The sequence below is a fragment of the Heliangelus exortis genome, chromosome 17, assembly GCF_036169615.1.
Source record: "Heliangelus exortis chromosome 17, bHelExo1.hap1, whole genome shotgun sequence".
NCBI lineage: Eukaryota > Metazoa > Chordata > Aves > Apodiformes > Trochilidae > Heliangelus > Heliangelus exortis.
In genome coordinates this window covers 10,114,684-10,126,401 of record NC_092438.1, presented here as the reverse complement: position 1 = coordinate 10,126,401, position 11,718 = coordinate 10,114,684, and the positions used below count along the sequence as shown (strand labels likewise).

The following is an 11,718-nucleotide window of genomic DNA, read 5'->3' as shown; positions in this document are numbered from 1 at the left end:
CAGCCATTAGGAAAGTGCTGATGCAGAGGTTCACTCGTGTCTACGGGCAGAGTTGGAGTAGTTGCTGTTCACGGACAAAGGCGGTAGGAGGGAGTGGAGCTTTGTAGAAGCAGGAGCTTGTCTCACTGGGTGTCTGTGTTTCATTCCCTGTCAAAAGGCTGGGAGCTGAGGGAGGGAGAGGGGGGGGGGGAGCGAAAAAAAAAAAAAAAAACAGGGAAGCGCCGAGCTGCAGCGCTCGCTGAGGATCAGATAGCAAGAAAACCAATAGCAGTGAGAAAAAAAAAAAAAACCAACCCACACCAACCAACCAACCCACCCACCCTCCACGCTGAGGCTGAAGCAGGCAGGTCCCTGCCAACTCCACAGCACAGGGAGCAGGGAAGGAGTCCACCTCCCCGGGCAGGAGCGGAGTTGAGCCCGAAGGATTTGATGACACTTTGGCGACGATGGGTCCCCCAGCATCTTCCAGAGCCCATTTGAGGGTGAAGGCTCTGAAAGCACAGAGGGAGTTTGAAGCTAAATTCACCTGAGTCTGGATCTCTTGATCGCTGGGATTTATCTGGTTTTTTAATTTTTCTCCGAAGGAGCGACAGGGGAAAACCAAACCAGGAAAAAAAACCACAATTTTTTTTTTTTTAAATCTCCCTCTTTTTTTTTGTTTTTGTTTTTTTTTTTTGTTTTTTTTTTTTTAATTTTAATTTTTTTCTTTATTTTGGAAGAAGCTATATCTACAATTTTTTTTTCTTCCCCTGTGGTTGGAATGGAGGGGTTGGGTCTGTGCCTGAGAAGCAGCAGCCGAACGTCAGTCCTGGGAGAAAGCCGAGTGGATCTGGGGTCCCCTGCCAGCTAACTCTCCAGGACCCGCAGCCCCACGGCCCGGGGAGGGGGGGCTGGATGCACTGAGAGGTAAGTGACTGCTCCAGCATCCACACACCAGCTCCACCAGCTCCGTCTTCATCCCAAGTCAGAGGCAAAAACAGCAGTCTCATAGTGAGTCAATCGCTTCCACCTTTCCCAGCCCTAATGGAGAAATCAGATGGGGAAGTTTTGCAGCTCCGACCTCCCGGCTTCCCAGCTCCTTGTCCCCAGAATGAAGGTTTTGAGGGGTTTGGTGGGGGTTGGATTTTGCAAAGCTGGTCCCTGTCACCGTGGCAGTGCCACGGGCCCCCACCCTCCGTGGCGAGCAGCGAGGGTTTGCCACTGCTTTTTGGGGAGTGTCGGTGCCTCACCGGGCTCCCGCTCCTTTCTCCTCCCTTCCAGGTTGCTTCCTCAGCCAAAACTTTTGCACGGCAGCTTTTTGGGTTTTTTTAGAGATGCCCCCACTGGGGTTCTCCCCCTCCGTGGGTGCACATGTGTGTTTGCCTTTACACGTGTGCCCTGCACGCTCGCCTGAACCTCCTCTTCCCACCTCGCACGCTTGGGCTGAGCCCCAGGAGCTGAGGGGTTTGGGGGGGTTTGGAGGGGGGGAATTGTGCTTCGAAGGCAAACTGCAAAGCGCAGGGAAAACAGCAAAGCAACCCAACAACGACAGCAGCAGCAGCAGCATAATTGCATCACTGTAATAGTATCGGCGCTGAGAGCGAGCCAGCCTAGTAAAATTGTCCAGAAAATGAGCTGTACTAAAGTGCCTCCAGTTAGCAGCACCTGCACGCCTTCTCTGGGTGCTTGAGGCTATTTGTATTTTTAGAAGTCTCTCTTAATTATAGAGCAAAGAGTGTTTAGAGGGGGGGGGAAATGGTGTGTATTTAGCAGCATTTGTTCTCGGACAGTTTTGCAGCAAATAACCAGCACAAAATCGCCAAATAGGGGTTTTTCTCCCATCCTTCCTTGTGATTTTTGAACCACCTGTTTTGCAGTGGTGTCGGCAAACGAGAGCTGGGTTGGTTTTTTTTTTTTTCTTTCCTGTTCTTAGAAAGCGTGGTGGTGACTTTGCTTGCGTGCAAAAAGGATGGGAAGTGATCCCGTTGCCTTCCCGTGGCCCCCTCTGCACCCCAAATCCACCCCAGCCTCAGAAGGGCCATAAAACCTCCCTGCTCCCAGCCCTTTGGTGACACTGATGGGGACAGGGGACTTGTGTGCCAGTGCTGGGTGTCCTGCTGGCACCAAAGGGCCGGGGATGTTTTAGTTTGCTGCGAAAAAAAAAACCCCAAACCCTGCAACAACTCATTTTGGTTTTATAAATCTCCTTCCCCTTGTCCCCTTCTCCGTAAAACTTTCTGGGGCCTTTAGTTCTGAACAGCAGGTGAAATTCCCTTTGTGTGCGAGCACAAAGCAACAAAGGCACCAGAAAATAATGAAAACAAGACTTTAAAAAAAAAAAAAAATTAAAAAAAAAAAATTTAAAAATCCTCGCCTGCTCCTTTCAGGCCTGGAATAACAGCGAGAGTTCCCATCCGCACCGGATAGGCTGAATAAAACGCTGGCTTTGCAGGGAAGGCACCTTAAAGGCCACTTTATTTCTTGCCTCTGATCTAAAACACACTTTGTTGTTCTTCACCCCAAAGAGTTGCTCTACCTCTGAAGTCAAGGTGATTTTTTTTTTCTGAGCTTTGGAATGATACGGCGAGTCCCACGGGACCAGCTGGGGCAGGATGTGGTGCTCCCCACCGGCCCCATGGCACGGTGCTGGGATGCTCTGGGATGCTCTGGGCATGGCTGTGCCTCACTGTGGGTTCCCCCCCCATCTTCTCCCCACCAGTGGAGGCTGCAGGGGGATGGGAACCATTTCCCTCTGCGGATAAACTTCGGAGGAACTCCCGGGGGAGCTGCTGGGTCAGCTGAATCCCAGTGGTTTTTCCCCAGTTGGTCTCAGGTTTTAGGGTGTAAATGGTGTTGAGGGGCTCAGGAGCTGCAGCCAGCCCCTGCACGGGGAGGAAAGGGGACGGGGTGGCAGGTCTGAGGGCTCTGTCTCCAGAAGGAGTGGGAACGCCGCCGCCCAGAGGGATCCATCCCATTCCCTCTCCCATCACCGCTCGGGTGCTTGGCACAGGGATCAGGCACCTTATGTAAGCAGTGATGGCTGTGCCATGCCCTGGCCATCCTGTGCCATCATGCTCTGCCACGGCTTCTGCCACCTCCCTTATCCCTCTTTTTGGGGTTCTCCTCCAGGTGCTCTGCTGTAGGGAATGGTTTACTGAGATGGGGGCTGCAGGGTTGGCAGGCGGCTCCAACCCCAGGGGGTTGTGGTTTCTGCAGAGTTCATGATTTCATCTTTCTCAGTGCTGGCCCTGAGGTCCCCAGCCCTGGTGAGGTGGCACCTGGACCCCCTTCCGGGCCCTTCTGCACCCCTTGGCCTGGGTTGGGTTCAGCAGAGCAGGGCAAGGGATGGCTCTTGGGGATGAGAAGGGAGAAACCAGCCCAGCTTGCACCCATCCCTCCTGCTGCTGTCTCGCTGCAGGAGCCTGGAAGTGTCCTCTGAGGGTGGGCAAGGACCTGTGTCCCTGTCCCAGATCAGGAGCCTCTCCCTCCATCCTTCCTGCAGGCCCCTGGCTGCCCAGTTCCCACCCATCCGGATTCCCTGCCCCCCGTGTGCCTGAAATGGAGGAAAAGAGAGAGGGAAAAAAACCATTCGGGGACTCAGGGAGCTCCCACATCCCATCTCTGCTCCAGCTTCTGCTTTGGGGTGGGAAGGAGAAAGGTGGGAGAGGGGTGACAGGTGGCTGGGGGTGGTCTCAGTGCTGTCCCCACAGCTCTGGGTGACTGTGGGACTGTCACCTCGCTGGGCCATGCCCCTTTTTCACCCTTCCTGACTCGTTCCTAGCTTGTTCCCAGTTCTGGAGAGATCCTGTGGTCCCAGCTCCATCCTGGTTCCCAGCTCACTCCCTTGTTCCCAGTTTGCAGTGAGGAAGGGCTGCTGGTGGGCGATGGTTTATTTGCAAAGCTCTCTCAGATTCCCCCGTTGGACTTTTGAAGCATCTGGTATCACTATCTCAACGTCATTATGAATTAATTAACATTAATTCCTTGTTCTGGTATCTCCTATTGCCGGGAGCCTTAGCCTGGGCTTTCCCACCCTGTGCCCAAATAAAACTGGCCAGATCCTGACTACACCTGGTGGGATGGAGCCATGGGTTCCCAATCCCTGTCCCCATCCCTCTCAGTGACAGAGGATGCTGCCAGGTTTCTGCTGGGATGTCCAGGAAAGCCCCTCAGTGCCTGCCCACTCCCTGTGCCAGCGGTGTGGGCTGTGGGGGTTTCATGGCTGGGGCTGCAGGGCAGGTGATGCCAGGGCTATCCCATGGGAGAATCCTCTATCCTGTAGTGCTGGGAAACTCCCATCCTGACTCCTCAGCTTGTACTGGAGGCGCCAGGGATGCTGATCCCAAGGAAATTGGCCAAAGGGATGCTGTCCCCAGGGAAGCTGTCCCAGGGATGCTGGCCCTCTGGAGACATAGGGATGGATATAGGGACACAGCAGGTGGATGCAAGCTGGGAAAGAGGCTGGGATCCTGTGTCCTGGCTGTGTTCATCCCACTCCATGAGTCACCCCGAGGGAGACACAGCCCTGGGGTCACAGCCTGGCCACCTGGCTGTCCCTGTGCTCTGGTTTGCAGGGTGAGCACCGGAGCAGCCCCTGCTGAGGGCTGCAGGGGGGTTTGGTGGGATGTGGGTGCTGCACCCACCACCTCCCATCCCCATCCCACCCCTTTGCCTGCCCTGTTCCCTGCCCCATGGCACCCCCACACTCCTGCACACCTCTGTACCCCACTGCCACCACCACTTGTGCCATGGCAGGGCCACCCCAAACCCCCAGGGCCACCCCAAACCCCCGGGCACCCCTTGCAGCCTGAGCTGAGTGGTGGTGGGGATACCTCCGGGTGCTCCGGGAGTCCTGGGGATGAGCTGGGGTGGGGGATGGCAGCTCCTGGGTGGGTTGGGGGACAACCCTGGTGTCCCACATCCTTGGAGCCCAGCTTGGGCTTACGTAACAGCCGTGCTGCAGTCTGCTCTGCTCAGCCACCGGTGCCACCAGCAGAGCTGCAGAGCCAGCCCAGCTCCTGGGATATTTGGGTGTTTTTTTTTTTTGGGGGGGGGGAGAGGAGGGAGAGAAAGGGATATCTCGGGGGGCAGGCAGGCCCCAGGGAGTAGCCGGGATGTGGAAGGGGTGGTGAGCAGGGCTGGATAGGTGTGAGGGCTGGGGTGTCTGCCCCCACCCAGCCCCCTCTGCCTGGTGACCTTGGGAGCTGAAATCCCACCGGGGTGGCAGCACCCTGTGGAAGGGGAGGGTGGGGAGGGGGAGAACAGGGAGAGCCCTGCCCTGGTGCTAAGTGAGAGGTCAGTTAGAGACTCTGCTGGGATCCTCTGCCAACCACACTCCCATCTCTACCCTCCTCAGAGAACATAGTCCCAGGGTGCGGGTGGGGAAACTGAGGCAGAGGGCTGGGACTCCCTCTGGGGAGCAGGCAGAAGGGGGTCCCTCTGCACAGGGAGGAGGAGATGGGACGTTACCCCTGGGATACCCCCAGGCTGAGCTCTGCCCCTGGAGCAGATATCCCTGTTCTGGTCTGGCATTTTGAAGCTCGTTGTGTGTGCTGTGAGCCAGTGACATGGATGGAGCTGGGGGGACAGCTCCAGCACCCTTCCTGCCCCCAGCCTGAGTCCCCAGGGTGCTGGGTCAGGGTGCTGGACTGGGGAGCCTGGGGGAGAGAGCTGCCTGCCAGGCTGTGGCCTGGCTGGTGGCCAGGGTGTCACCATGTCCCACGGCTGCCAGGATCCACTTGGGAGCTGCCAGGAGCCACCGGGTACCCCAGGGCTGTGGGTGGGTGAGGGGTGCTGGTTGCAACCCTGGGGTTTGGGGTGGTACCCCCTGAGGGTCCCCTCCAGCTGAAATGCCACCAGGGCTCTGCTGTGGCACAGCTCTGCTCCTGCACAGTTTGCTGGAGGAGGATTTGTACCCAGAGCCAAGGACTCCAGCTCCATCCCAGTTGTCTCCCAGCACTGTGGGGACCCCACGGGTCTCTTTTCACCCCCCCCAGAGATTTGCAGGGTCACCCGGTGCCCAGCAGCTGGGCTGCACCACTCTGGTGCCTTGTGACCCCAATGGGGGGTGATGCTACCACCCATCAGTGCCTCTGGGGAGGGTCAGGACTGTCCCCAGTCCCCCACCCTTCCTCTCCCCTTCTTTCCCAGGCTCAGAGGGGTGGGACAGAGCCCAGACACCCCCTGGCACACTGCAGATCCCACTGTCACCCCCAGTGCACAGCAGAGGGACCCAACTCCCCAAAGCCAGGGGGGAAGCAAGGACACCAGTGAGCTCATCCCTCTTGCCCAGGCTGGGAAAATCATCACATTGTGCTCACTGTGAGAGGCTGAAAGGCCTTTGGTTCCCTTTTAGGATGCATCTGGAAAGGAGCCACCAAAACAAATGCCAGGGAAAAAAAAAAAAAAAAAAAAAAAAAAGCCTTTAGCAGTGGGTAGTTTCATGGGTTTGGAGGGATCAAAATGCAGATCCCTCACTTCTGGGAGCCTTTTTGGGGGGGATGGCTCCCCAGTGCATGGCTGCAAGGGTTAATTAATCTCCCCCAGGGCTGGGCAGTGAGTGCTGGATCAAGTTCTTGTCTTTTGAAATGCTCGAGGGGTCCCACTGGATGGTTGGGATATCTGGGAAACCTTGGGTGCTGCTCTGGATCCTGCTGGATCCTGCTGCTCTTCATCTGCACAGCAGCACAGGAGAACCCTGGCACGGGGACAGCCCCTGAGGGTCCGGAACACCCATCATGGGGGGGTCCTGCTCCCCAGCCTCGGGGGCCCCAGGGGTGGATCTGGCAGTGTGGGTCTCATCTGGGCTGAGAACACTCTCCAACTGGTTACACATGGGGCCCAGCTAATCTCCATCTGACAGGGAGTCATCCTGCCTACCACGGGCAGGGCTGTAATGACAATGTACTTAACGGGGCTGATGAATTAAGTGCATCTTATAAATGCATCAGATATTAAAATTCCCATATAATTACAGTGCAATGGATTATGTGTGGTGCTGAAGGGAAGCAATTCGGCAGGGCAAAGGAATTACAGTGGAGAGAGGAGAGCCAGGGAAGTGTAATTACACACAGCTCTGCTCCCGTGGGGGGGCAAAGCCAGGGGTGGGGTTGGAGCTGCAGATGGAGGGATGCTGAGCAGCACCCAGGGCTTGGCCGGGCTGGGATTGAGGGAAGCAAGTGGGACCTGAAGGGTTTTGTGGAGGGGACAGAGGGAGAAGGCTTTGCTCTGTGGCTTCACCTCTTCCTGGGAGGAAAGCACCCAAGTCTGTGGAGTCTGTGTCCATTGCTCATCTCAGCACCCACTGTTCCCGTGTCCCCATGGGCACACGTGGGCTGGTGTGTGGCACAGCAGCCAGTGCTTGAGCAGATCAGCAACAAGAGAATCTGATTCCTTCTCTTCTTCTCTTCTCTTCTCTTCTCTTCTTCTCTTCTTCTCCTCTTCTTCTCTTCTTCTCTTCTTCTCTTCTTCTCTTCTTCTCTTCTTCTCTTCTTCTCTTCTTCTCTTCTCTTCTCTTCTCTTCTCTTCTCTTCTCTTCTCTTCTCTTCTCTTCTCTTCTCTTTTTCTCTTCTCTTTTTCTCTTCTCTTTTCCTCTTCTCTTTTCCTCTTCTCTTTTCCTCTTCTCTTTTCCTCTTCTCTTTTCCTCTTCTCTTTTCCTCTTCTCTTTTCCTCTTCTCTTTTCCTCTTCTCTTTTCCTCTTCTCTTTTCCTCTTCTCTTCCTCTCCTTCTTCTCTTCCTCTCCTCTCTCCTCTCTCCTCTCTCCTCTCTCCTCTCTCCTCTCTCCTCTCTCCTCTCTCCTCTCTCCTCTCTCCTCTCTCCTCTCTTCTCTCTTCTCTCTCTCCATCTTAATCCTTTTTTCCTCTTTCTACTTTTTACTTTTTTTCCTTTCTATCTTCTTTTTAGAATTCCCTTTAACTTTTCCCCTCCCCTTCACTTTTCCCCTTCCCCCTCCCCCTCAGGATCAGTGTTCACAGACCCCCAGTTGTCTGCATGTCCGTGATGTTGGAGCAGAGGTTTCCATGTCACCCAACACCCCAGGTGACACTGAATGGCACAGCTGGTCTCTCACATTCCCATTTCTCCATATTTCCCAGTGTTGGTGACACAGGGGGGGTGTCCCTGCTGTTTCCTGCCCGGGGTGGGGGTGCCACCTGCAAGGGGTCTCAGGGGAAGAACATCCCCAGCCTGACCCAGCTGCGGGGCTGCCAGGGCAAAGCTTTTGCTCTTCCCATTAATTCCATGGAGTGGTGCCACCCCCAGGCAATTCAGTAGTGTTGTCCCGGGCTCTAAGAAGGGCTTGGAGAAAGTGGGGTGCAGGATGTCCACGGGGGGTGTAGTTGGAGGGAGGGCAGTTCATCGAAGCTCCCGCCAACCAAAACCCTGCAAGAACCCCTGACCCATCCTCCCAGTACCTGCAGCACCTTCTCATCCTCCCCTCCTCCTTTCCTTCCACTCCAAAAGGGACAAGAGTCCTTCAGGACCACTGTCCCCACCGTGTCCCCGGGCCCCCGGGGTGATGCCTCCTTTCCTTTTGTGCTTGTTCCCTAATTAGTAAAAATCTGGCACTCGGCACCCTTCTCCCAGCCATTAATTATTATTAATTATTTGTTATGCAAATAACGTTGACGAGCGCAGCGCCGTAGGCAACACAAGGGAAAAACAGTCCCGGCTCCAGGAAGTTTATGTAATGGGGGTGAGGGGACATGGCAGGAGCCCCCGGGGACATAGAGTGTCCTGGTGTCCCCTGGGAGCCGGGGACACGTCGATGGCCTCAGTGGCTGCAGGGACATGGGGATGTGGGATGGAAAATGGGACTTTTTGGGGTCCGGGGGCATGAGGGCGATGAGGGGACCCTGTCAGTGATGGGTGGCTGAGGTGGGTGCTGCTGGTTGAGGCTGGAAAGGTGATCTCTGGGTGGGTTTGTGGGTGCCAAAGGGTCCGGTCCCACCTCTTTCCCTGTGATCTCTCCCTGAGGGCAGCGTCTGGGGAGAAGCTGGGATGTTTGGCCACATGATTCCGTTTCAGTAAGTGGCAGTTTCCTGTCTCCCTCCTCCCAGCTGGAGGAGAGGGTCAGGACCTGGCTGTGCATCCCTCCCCCCGCCCACCTCCTGGCCACTGACCCCAGGAGGTTATTTTGGTGCTCCCCACCCTTTATTTCACCTCCTTCCCCCGATCTCTCTGCCCCATCCCCTTCCCTCTGTGCTCCCCTCATGCCTCTGAGCTCATCACTGACCCCAAATGCAACCACCAGTCACATCCCAGTGTCACGGGGTGGTAACAGTGGTGGCACTGAGCTGCAGTGGCACTGGGGCTCCTGCCCAAGCCCTTCCTGAGCAATTGGAAAGGGAACTGAGAAAAAAAAAAAAAAAAAAAGGAACTTAAAGGGAGGAAAGAATTAATAAGAATCCTGGCATGGGGCATCTGCTGGTGTAAAGCAGAGTGGAGATTTGGGGTGAGAAATGTGTTTTTGCCACTCTTGCTGGGGGGGCCAATGCCTGGGTGGTTGCAGGGCTGCTCCCACCCCTCCCAAGATGCTGAGCCCAAGCCCACCCTGCACCTTCCAGCTCTGCTGCACACCCGGATCCACACGGGGCACCGGGACCTCCCTCCCCATCCCCCGTGGTTTTTCCTTGTTTGCACCTTGTTTGCATCCCCCAGCCACCACCTCATGCAGAAAACCCCTTTATTTTCTGCACCCTGGAGTCTTTGCCTTGGGCATTTCTTTAGGGGAAACTGAAAACAGGGGTGGGAGAGGAGCTTTGCTCAGTGCTGCAGCCAACGTCCCACACAACTTTCCCATTATTCCTGTGCCTGATGTCCATGGGGACCTCAGCTTCTTTTCTTCCTTGGCTGCTGCAGGAATCAGCTCTGGTTGTTTCCAGGGTTATCTCCATCCTCCAGCTTGCTGCACACTCTGCTGGTTCACCACCCTCCGAGGGCCTGGGCTCGACCCAACATGTGGCCCCAGAGAGGAGGGTGATATCTTTATTTCCCCACCACCAGTAACAGGTTTGGAGCTAAATCTGGGGAAATCACCAGCAAAGGGTTTGGAGCTAAATCTGAGGTAATTTGGGGGGAAATTTTTGGGGTGATTTTGTGAAATTCTCCCCCCTTGCTCCTGCAGCTGCCTGGGCACTTGTGTGTTTTTGCTGCTCCATCCCCAGCCCCAGCAGAGCCCGGTGGCTGCAGGAGGGGCTGTAGCCAGCTGCCTGTTTCTAATAAAGCTCCACTCCTGCTGTGAGCCACACGAGTCCTCTCTGGCTCCAGATGATTACGGTGGGGATGCTGCTGCCGGACGGAGCCGGTGGCGAACGGGAGAAGTGGTTGAAGGTGAAAAAAAAAAAAAAAGAAAAAAGTGGTGGAAGATGCAGGCTCCAGCTCTGCATCTGTGCAATGAGGATGCTCTAAGGAAACAAAAAGCTCCTCTAAAAAAGAGCTGGCCCCCCATGGTGGGGGATGTGGGAGCTTCAGGGGGATGGAGGTGGCAGGAGGAGGGCCGGGATGTTGCGTGGAGCACAGCAGGAAGGAAACACTGAGTGAGGACACAGCCAGCACTGCCTGCACGTCCTTACATATGTGCTATTTTCAGCTTGACGGGGAGCAGGCCAAGTTCTCCAACAGATTGAGTTTGGAGCTGAAATCCTCCTCTCCTCCTCCCCCCTGCCCAGCACCCACTGCCTGCAGGCACGGGGAGTCCAAGTGCACCCAGGGCACCTGATCCTGCCCTGTCCAGCTCTGTTCCCACCAGGAGGATGGTCCTGCTACCCCAGTGCCTCCTTAGAGCAAAGCCACAGGATCTGACCCTGTTTCTGTGTGGGCCGTTGGCTCCAGCTTCTCCCCTTCCCACTTTGGGATGGTCCAGACACTGGCACCAGGATCCTCCCAAGCCCATCCCCATCCCACCACAGACCTTGCTCTCCTTACTTTTTCTTCCAAGCAGAAAATATCCCTAATTCCTCCTCTCCCCAAATCCCCCCTCCTCTCACCTTCCCTCTCGCCCATCATTCTGACCTTTCCAGAAGTGCAGCTGCTTTTGCAGCCGTGTCCTCACCCTGCTTGAAATGCAGGGAAGAAATCCATGTGCAACTTAACTGTCTCAGCACCCTGTAATCATTTTGTCAGCCAAAAAGCACTTTTGTCAAACCCCCACAGGCAAACCGGGAGGGGATGAATTGGGGAGAGGCACCTGACACCACTCTCTGCTTTTCTTCCCCCCTTTTTTTCCTCTTAGGTTTTGCTTTTACGGGTGCAACGAGTGTTGGGTTTGGTCCCTCTCTGGGTGCTTGGGTGACTGTCCTGAGTGACTGAAAAGAAAAAGGAAAATGCTGTGGGAGAGCAGTGATGCTGGAGAAAATGCAGCGCCGGTGGCTGGGTTTGCTCAACAAAGGGCAATTATGCAATGGGAGGAGAAAGGCCTTGGGCTGGAGAGGAGAGTCCAGCAGGGACTGATGGAGCCTTGGTCACTGGGATGGCCCCAGGAGTGGCCCCAGCCCCTCTTTTGGCTGCTGGGGGGCATCAAATGGCTCCTTCTGCCGCAGCAGGAGGTTAACGCCACGGGTTTGCTCTGTCCTGAAAGCAAAAGGAGGTTGTGGCTGCCCCATCCCTGGAAGTGTTGAAAGCCAGGTTGGATTGGACAAGGAGCAACCTGGTCTAGTGGGAGGTGTCCCTGCCCATGCAGGAGCTTGGCACTAGATGATCTTTAAGGTCTCTTCTAACCCAAACCTGCTATGAAATGGAGAG

The 11,718-nt window shown here is 55.6% G+C and overlaps 1 protein-coding gene across 1 annotated transcript in view; it reads left to right on the top strand.

Annotated features, from left to right (window-relative positions):
• Positions 1–228: 228 nt before the first annotated feature.
• The window catches only part of KCNJ12 (potassium inwardly rectifying channel subfamily J member 12), a 29,789-nt gene continuing 18,299 nt past the window's right edge, over positions 229–11,718 (top strand). Inside the window, exon 1 of the mRNA XM_071760542.1 lies at positions 229–906. The gene's annotated coding sequence lies outside the window, so the exon portion shown is untranslated. The remainder of the gene's footprint in view (positions 907–11,718) is intronic.